Below are 8679 nucleotides of genomic sequence, written 5' to 3'. Positions count from 1 at the left end.
GGGAGGCGGCGGAGCTTGCAGTGAGCGGAGATCGTGCCACTGCACTCCAGCCTGGGCGAGACAGCGAGACTCCATCTCAAAAAAAACCACAAAACAAAACAAAACAAAGCAAAACAAAACAAAACAAAAACACAACAAAAAACAAACCAAAACAAAAAAAATATCCAAGGGAGAAGTATCCTTCCAGAGAATTTCAACCCTGCACTTTAGAATCACTTATGGAGCCTTTAAAAAATGATCTGGGGCTAGGCATGGTGGCTCACCCCTGTAATCCTAGCACTCTGGGAGGCCGAGGCAGGCGGACTGCCTGAGCTTAGGAGTTCGAGACCAGCCTGGGCAACATGGTGAAACCCCATCTCTACTAAAATACAAAAAAATTAGCCGGGCATGGCGGCTGTAGTCCCAGCTACTTGTGTGCTCCTGTAGTCTCAGCTACTCAGGAGGCTGAGGCAGGAGAATTGCTTGAACCCAGGAGGCAAAGGTTGCAGTGAGTCAGGATCGTACCACTACACTCCAGCCTGGGCGACAGAGTGAGACTCCATCTCAAAAAAAAAAAAAATTATCTGGCCCCCCTAGAGGGCATTAGATATTTTTACAAGCTCCCCAGGTGATTCTGGGGCTCACAGACAGTTGAGAATCCCAAAACTCATCTAGGGAGTTATAATGAAGACAGGCACTCTAAACGGAGTTAGCAGTTGAGTGTAGACTTGGAAAGTACGCATGAGTAGTCCAGGCAAAGAAGGAGGCCAGACCTTGCCATTTTACTTTGTCAAAATGCCCACGTAGGGCTTGAACATTGTAGTTACTCAACAAATTTTTTTTTTTTTTTTTTTTTGACGGAGTTTCACACTTGTTGCTCAGGCTGGAGGGCAATGGTGCAATCTCTGCTCACTGCAACTTCCACCTCCTGGGTTCAAGCGATTCTCCTGCCTCAGCGTAGCTGGGATTACAGGCATGTGCCACCACGCCTGGTTAATCTTGTAATTTTAGTAGAGATGGGCTTTCTCCATGCTGTTCAGACTGATCTTGAACTCCTGACCTCAGGTGATCTGCCTGCCTCGGCTTCTCAAAGTGCTGGTATTACAGGCATGAGCCACCGCGCCCGGCCTCAATAAACTTTTGTCAAATGAGTATTCAGGATGCAAATGATCCATAGGGTTGCATATGTGGAAGTATCTGTATCCCTTTCCCAGGGCTGCTGTAACCAAGTATCACAAACTAGGGGGCTTAAACCAACAGAAATGTATTGTCTCACAGTTCTAGAGACTCAAGTCTGAAATCAAGGTTTGGGGCAGGGCCGGTTTCTGTTTGGAGGCTCGGAGGGGGACTCTGCTTCATGCCTCGCTCTCAGCTTCTGGGGGCTGCCAGCAGTCCCTGGTGTTCCTTGCTGTAGACACATCACTCCAGCTTCTGTCCTCATCAGCACGTGGCCTTCCCTTGTGTGTGTTTCTGTGTTCAAATTTCTCCTTCCTTATAAGGACACCAGCCACTGGATTAGGGCCTACTCTAATCCAGAATGACCTCATCATAACTTGATTGCATCAGCAAAGACCCTATTTCCAAATAAGCTCACACATGGCTGAGGTTAGGACAGCACCCAAAAGGGGTAGAAGAAGCCAGTGGCCACAGGATGGAGAGTGGAGAGAGGGGAGCAGGGGAGGGGTCATGAACTCATCCCAGCCTTGTCGCTGCTGTCACTGAACCTACGTGCTTGCATGAGTGGCTCTGCAACATTTCCATCTGACGAGAATGCCTAGTTTTTGTATGACTCCTTCACACATCCCACACTGTTCATTTGTGAAGTTGCACTTCTCATTTTTAAAAAGAAATAAGAAATATTTTCTAAACTAATTAGAGAACATGTGACATCTTTCCTCCATCCAAGCCCTCAGGCTTTATTGACGTGATTCTTGTTTCGGCTTTGACTAAAGCAGAACTCATGCCCCCGCACACTCACAGATGCAACGCCTTCAGTGCTAAAGCTGGGACAGGTGCTCACCCTCTCTGTTTCTCGCTCTTGTCTCTCCAGCCTTCTTTGTCTTCTGTCTGGGTGTGCCCTGCTGGAAGAGGATAATGACACATGTGTCACATTTAAAGCTTTATTAATGGACTGTGAGAAGTTCCAGCTGATTTTACTCAACTTCACACTTAGATATTATGCAAGAAGTGACATGGCCTTATGATTTGGTAAAATTCAAAACAAATTTTTGTTCTGTAAAGTTCCACCTAACTGCCCACACAATGAACTAGGATACTAATAAACTTGAAAATGTTCTAATTCCAATTTAGAGTGGTGCAATTTTGAATATGGGACCTTGACCTTCACACGAATTTGGAGCCAAAGGTCTATGAAACAGCCTATACTCATTGTCTCCCCTGCTTCACTTCTGCCTCCCTGCCCACTGCAGTCTTGCTTGTGTCCCCACACCTACACAATGCAGATGCTTTCTGAAGATGGTCAGAACATTTCGATTGTCAGATTTTATGGACAACCCCCAGTGGGACGGCTAAAATGAAAAAGACTGACCCCACCAGGTGCTGACAAAGATATCGAAGAACCTGAACACAGGCACTACTGGTGGGAATGTAAAATGGTACAATCCCTTTGAAAAACAGTTTGGCAGTTTCTTAAAAAGTTGAACATACAGGCCGGACATGGTGGCACACGCCTGTAATCCCAGCACTTTGGGAGGCTGAGGCAGGTGGATCATGAGGTCAGGAGATCGAGATCATCCTGGCTAACTTGGTGAAAACTTGTTTCTCCTAAAAATATAAAAACTTAACCTGGTGTGGTGGCACGTGCCTGTAGTCCCAGCTACTTGGGAGGCTGAGGCAGGAGAATCACTTGAATCCAGGAGGCGGAGGTTACAGTGAGCCAAGACCACGCCATTGCGCTCCAGCCTGGGAGACAGAGCGAGACTCGTCTCAAAAAAAAGAAGTTGAACATACACATATTATATGATCCAGTGATTTTACTCCTGGATATTTACCCAAGAGAAGGGAAAACACATTATCTCTGTCAGTTAGGGTTGCTAAAGCAAAGTGCTGAAGCATGAATGGCTTAACATTCATTTCTCACAGTTCTGGAGGCTAGAAAGTCTAAGATCAAGGTACCAGATAATTCAGTGCCTGGTGAGGGTCCACTTTCTAGTTCATAGACGGCTGTCTTTTGCCTTCACATGGTAGAAAGAAAGCAAGGAACTCTTAGGGGTTCTTTTTACAAGGCACTAATCCCATTCATGAGGGCTCCACCCTCAAGGCCTAATTACCTCCCAAATACCCTACTTCCTAGGACTATCACTTTGGGAGTTAGGATTTCAAGACATGAATTCGAGGACACGAACATTTAGTCCATTACACAAATGTTCATACTAAGACATAAGTACAAATATTCAAAACAACTTTATTTGTAATCGCCCAAGCTGGAGACAACCCAAATGTGCACCAACAGGTGAATGGGTAAACAAACTGTGTTCTATCCATACCCTGGAATACTGCTTACAAAACAAAACAATGAATGAGCTATTGATACATTTTCTAACACAGATGACTCTCAGTTTCAATATAATTAGCCTAAGGGATAGTGAAAAAAGCCAGACAAAAAAGAGAGTACATACTCTATGTATTAGTCCATTTTCACACTGCTATAAAGAAATACCTGAGACTGGGTAATTTATAAAGAAGAGAGGTTTAATTGGCTCATGGTTCTGCAGTCTGTAAGGAAGCAAGGCAGCACTTGCTTCTGGGAAGGCCTCAGGGAGCTTTGACTCATGGTGGAAGGCAAACCGTCTTACATGGCAGGAGCAGGAGAAAGAGGGAGCGGGAGGTGCTACACACTTTTAAACAACCAGATCTCACGATAACTCACTTACTCCCTATCACAAGAACAGCACCGAGGGGATGGTGCTAATCCACTCATGAGAACTCTATCCCCATGACCCAGTCACCACCCACCAGGCCCCACCTCCAACACTGGGGATTTCAATTCAACATAAGATTTGGGTGGGGACACACATCCAAACCATATCACTGTATTATTTCACTTACATAAAGTTCAACAAAATACAAACTATAGTGACAGAAAGCAGATCAGCTCTTGCCTAAGAAGGGAGGGTTCACGACAGGTAGGAAGGAGGGATTACAAAAGAACAGGAGGAAATTTTAGGATGACAGAAGTTGTTATCTTGATTTTGGTGATCATTTTAGGGTATGTACATACGCTAAAACTTGTCAAACCATACACATCACATATTTATATTTAAATATCTTGTTATATGTCAATTGTACTGCCATAAAGCTGGTTTTTTTTTTTTTTTTAATCCCATACATTTGTTTAAGTCCTGCATTTACTTGATATAACTGCAGTGTCTGGGAAAACTGGAAATTTCCTCCTCTTTGAAATGTTCCTCCTCTTCCTTAACTTCCAGGACCTAACTCCCCTGAGCCTGAGTCTCTTTCTGCCATACCATACAAACAGTAAGAGATTCAGTGTTAACTGTAAAGATGATTTTCAAGTTCCATCTGTGAATTTTAAGCAGATGGACTTATTTGCCTACCATCATCTTAAGCAGCTACAATAACCACAGGGAACTTCAAAAAGCAGGGAAACTTGAAACCAACTTGCAACTTCAAATGTCTCTATCAATGCTTTTGTATTCCTAGCTCCTGTGACACCAGAAAGGGGGATAGGTTCGCATTTCTGAGTATTAATATTTTTTGCATGTGTAAATTACTACCCCAATAGAATTGCAAGACAAAAGATTCTAAGAACCAACTGTGGGCTAGGCAAGGTGGCTCATGCCTGTAATCTCAGCACTTAGTGAGTCCGAGGTGGGCGTATCACCTGGGGTCAGGAGTTCGAGACCAGCCTGGCCAACATGGTGAAGCCATGTCTCTACTAAAACTACACAAATTAGCCGGGCGCAGTGGTGGGTGCCTGTAACCCCTGCTACTCGGGAGGCTGAGACAGGAAAATCGCTTGAACCCAGGAGGCAGAGGTTGCAGTGAGCCGAGATGGGGCCACTGCACTCCAGCCTGGGTGACAGAACAAGACTCTGTCTCAAAAAAAAAAAGAACCAACTGCCAGTTAACTCAAAGGCCTCCCAGTGTGCCTGGCAAAGCTGCAGAGACCGAACGAGTTGATCTCCAGTTGCTCCCATGAGCAGTCTCATCCTTCAAACAAGTCTGGTGCATATGGTGGGACTTGGCTGGGCTTTCGCCTCCTTAGATGCAGTGCAGGCAAACATCTCTAGCTGGACTGCAGACCCCCACCTTCACCCTGCTCAGGAAGAAAGGAAAAAGGAGCCACTTGGTCATAGTCCTCCTCAGCCCTGCAGCCACTCACACCAATAGCATAAGGAAATGGAAAGTCGCTTTGCCTCCAGAAAGTTGCTTTGCCTTCCCAGACAACGATTGAGTAACTTTTCTGAGCTTTGTTGCCAACCTATTTTTAGTTTGCCCAAGAGTTACCCAAATATGTTATAACATATGTTTCTTTAATAAATCACCACATGTGGTTTGAATCTCTTTAAGAGGGGAAAAGAAATCTCCCAGGTTGTGGGTCTGTAGTTTTACCAGGACTCTGAAGCACAGAGCCAGGAAACACAATCCCAGATTTCTGCCCAAATGCCCTGAGTCACAATCATCTAATGCTTGTAGGAGTCACATGCTTAGCTAGTGACAAGCGCCTGTTTGGAGATTGCTCTGTTTTACTAAATTCGAGGTTGTCCTCAATAGCCATCTAATTTGGTTACTACCAAGCTTAATTTTTAGTCTTTTTCCAGGAAGCGTTTAGCTCAGTTTCTCTTTCAGATGGTATCAAAAGGGTTGATGCTTCTAAGATCCTTACTTCAAAGATCTCACTACAAATGTGTTTGTTGACTGCTTCCAAATAAAGATTGAATCCCTTGCGCTGGCAGAAGCATTCCTTTCTATTTCTGGGAAGAAAACAAACACTGTCTGATAGAACTGTTGCTTCAAAGCCAGGCAAATCCCACCTGATGAGGAGAATGTGTGTGTTAAGATAAAGGAGAACACCACCGTATGCAGCAGTGAAGGGTAGGCGCCATGCTGTGCTTGGGAAGCTGTGATTGCTATTGGCTCTTTTGGGATACAGAAGCCAGTTGGCCAGAAGGCACTATTAGTTCCCCAATCCATCAAGGGATATTTGTATCATGAACTGGTATTGAAAGAGATGAGAAGTCAGAGTTAAAGCCAGTTACAGGGATATGAAATTAATCAAAGGCAATCAATCCCCCCCCTCCCCCCGCTTCCCTTTGGGGTAGATGTTTTCAGAGAACAGCTGCCTCTCAGAAGCAAACAGGCAGAGCTTCCTTTTCCACATTGACAAGAGTTTGAGCCAGTTACTTAAAGAATTGATTGCCTTGAGCCCTTGACCTTTGGAAATGGGATGTATAGAACATTACAGAAGAGCTTATCTAGAGTGACAGAATTAAAATGATTTCTGAATTTTGAAACCAAGAGAGGAAGAAGGACAAGATGGTTTTGCGAATATGTTTAGCACAGCAGGTGCAATCAACTATAATTTAAATAAATCATCAAAGACAGTAGCTAATATACAGAAAAATAAAATAAAATAATGTGCAATGAATTTCACCAGTGTAGACAATTGTCCAGAAAAAAGAAAACACAAACTATACTTTGTTTTGTTTTTGAGACAGAGTCTCACTCTGTCACCCCAGACTGGAGTGCAATGGTGCGATCTCGGCTCGCTGCAACCTCCACCTCTCAGGTTCAAGCAATTCTCCTGCCTCAGCCTCCCAAGTAGCTGTGATTACAGATAAGCACCACCATGCTCAGCTAATTTTTGTACTTTTAGTAAAGACGGGGTTTCACCACGTTGGCCAGGCTGGTCTCAAACTCCTGACCTCAAGTGATCTGCCTCTCTTGGCTTCCCAAAGTGCTGGGAGTACAGGCGTGAGCCACCGCTTCTGGCCACTATACACAATTTCTTACCTATTTTGTATATGAGGAAATGAAGGCAGAGAGGAGTGAACTGCATGGCAGAGCATGGATTCCCACATACCCTCAAGTCTCCAGATTCCTCCAGAGCACTCTTGCTACTCTACTGGGCCCCTGGGAGTGTGGTTAGTGGTTTTGTTCATTTGTTTTCATGGCATGGGGTTGTTTTTGTTTTGTTTGTTGTGTTTTGTTTTAGTTGGAAACTGGAGGTGAGGAAGCCTGGTTAGTGAGGGTTTCCTGTGGTATGTATTTACTGAAATATGTTGTGTATGTGTGTGCACCGAGAGCCCACACGTCCAGGGCAGGAGTAGAGCTCCCTGCCCAGAGGAAGTACTGAACCACATGATGAACAGTGCATGGGACTGGAGTTGGGGGCCCACATTCTGGTCCCCATGCCATCATTTTTGGGTTGTGTGGCTTAGGGAAAGCAACATCTCTCTCAGCTCATTTCTTTATCAATACACTGAGTCCTATCATCCTCATATATTTATATGGGAGGACTATCACAATGCTTTCAGCTCTCTAGCTTTCCACTACATGAAGGGGTTAGTTTGGCTTACTAAAGCTTTCTAAAAAACATACAGTGGCCATGGAAAATGTATCTTTTTATCTCCTTTTGGTTTAGGGGATCTGCAGACTTCATGGAGGTGATGCTGCCTTTATAGTCTCTGTACCAAATAACACATCACACAGTGCAAAAGGGAGAAGAATCTTGGAGTCCTTGGAGACAACTACTAGTTTTTCACTGTTCTTTGCTTCCATATGATTTTCTACTCTGCTTTTCAGTTTAGAGTAATTCAATCAACATTTACTGCACCTCTGTGCTAAGCATTGGGTGACTGGGAACATGTAGTTACTTCCTCAAGACCAAAACTCTGTGCTCAAAACCACAACCATTAGTGACAGACTCAGATAAATGCAAAGCAAAGTAAAATCAGTTGTCAGCTGTTATAGAGATTGGGAGGAGGTAGAGGCAGCAAGAAAGAAATAGAAATAGACAATTGTTTTTAACCAAGGGGACATGAAGATGAGGAGGATATGAGAGAGAGGATAATGAAGTCAGATTTGTGGGCTGGATCATGAAGGTCCTTATATGACACATGGATGTGATCTGCTAGCACTATGGAATTATAAAAGGGTTTTAGTTCTGATCTCATCTATGTTAATTCTCTTTCTTTAGAGCAGCTCCTCAGGACTCAAAGTACATTCCCGGGTTACTAACAAGGACGTCACAACCACCCTGACTACATCTTTGGCAGGTAGGATATTCTGATTTAAAATTGTTTAAAAGCATTGTTAGCATCAGAAGCAATGAGTCTCGAGGAAACAGTTGTCCTCCAGAGAGAAGCAAGATGCTATTTCCTGGATCCAAATTGCCAGGGACAAAACTTCTTGCATTTCTCTTTTAAAAAATGGAAGACCACAAGAGGGCACCAAACTTCATCTTTCCGGCTCAGAAACCAGCATCTGGGCATTGCAAAGTACAAAATGAAGAAGTGGCCAAAGGAACAAGTTGTTATTGTTTGTCTGTGTTCCCTAATAAAATTAGAAGCATATCTTTATATTACTTTGCATGAATATGAGTATTGATTTATTCTTCAAACTCCAAATCTGTGTTTAAAAACAAGAAAACAAAACGATACAGTATTTTCTTTGCAATTGGATTCCCACCCAATATTCAAGGACTGACAAATAAGA

This window comes from Colobus angolensis, unplaced genomic scaffold (assembly GCF_000951035.1).
Source record: "Colobus angolensis palliatus isolate OR3802 unplaced genomic scaffold, Cang.pa_1.0 Scaffold101, whole genome shotgun sequence".
Taxonomy (NCBI): Eukaryota; Metazoa; Chordata; class Mammalia; order Primates; family Cercopithecidae; genus Colobus; species Colobus angolensis.
Note: the sequence above shows the minus strand (reverse complement) of the source record.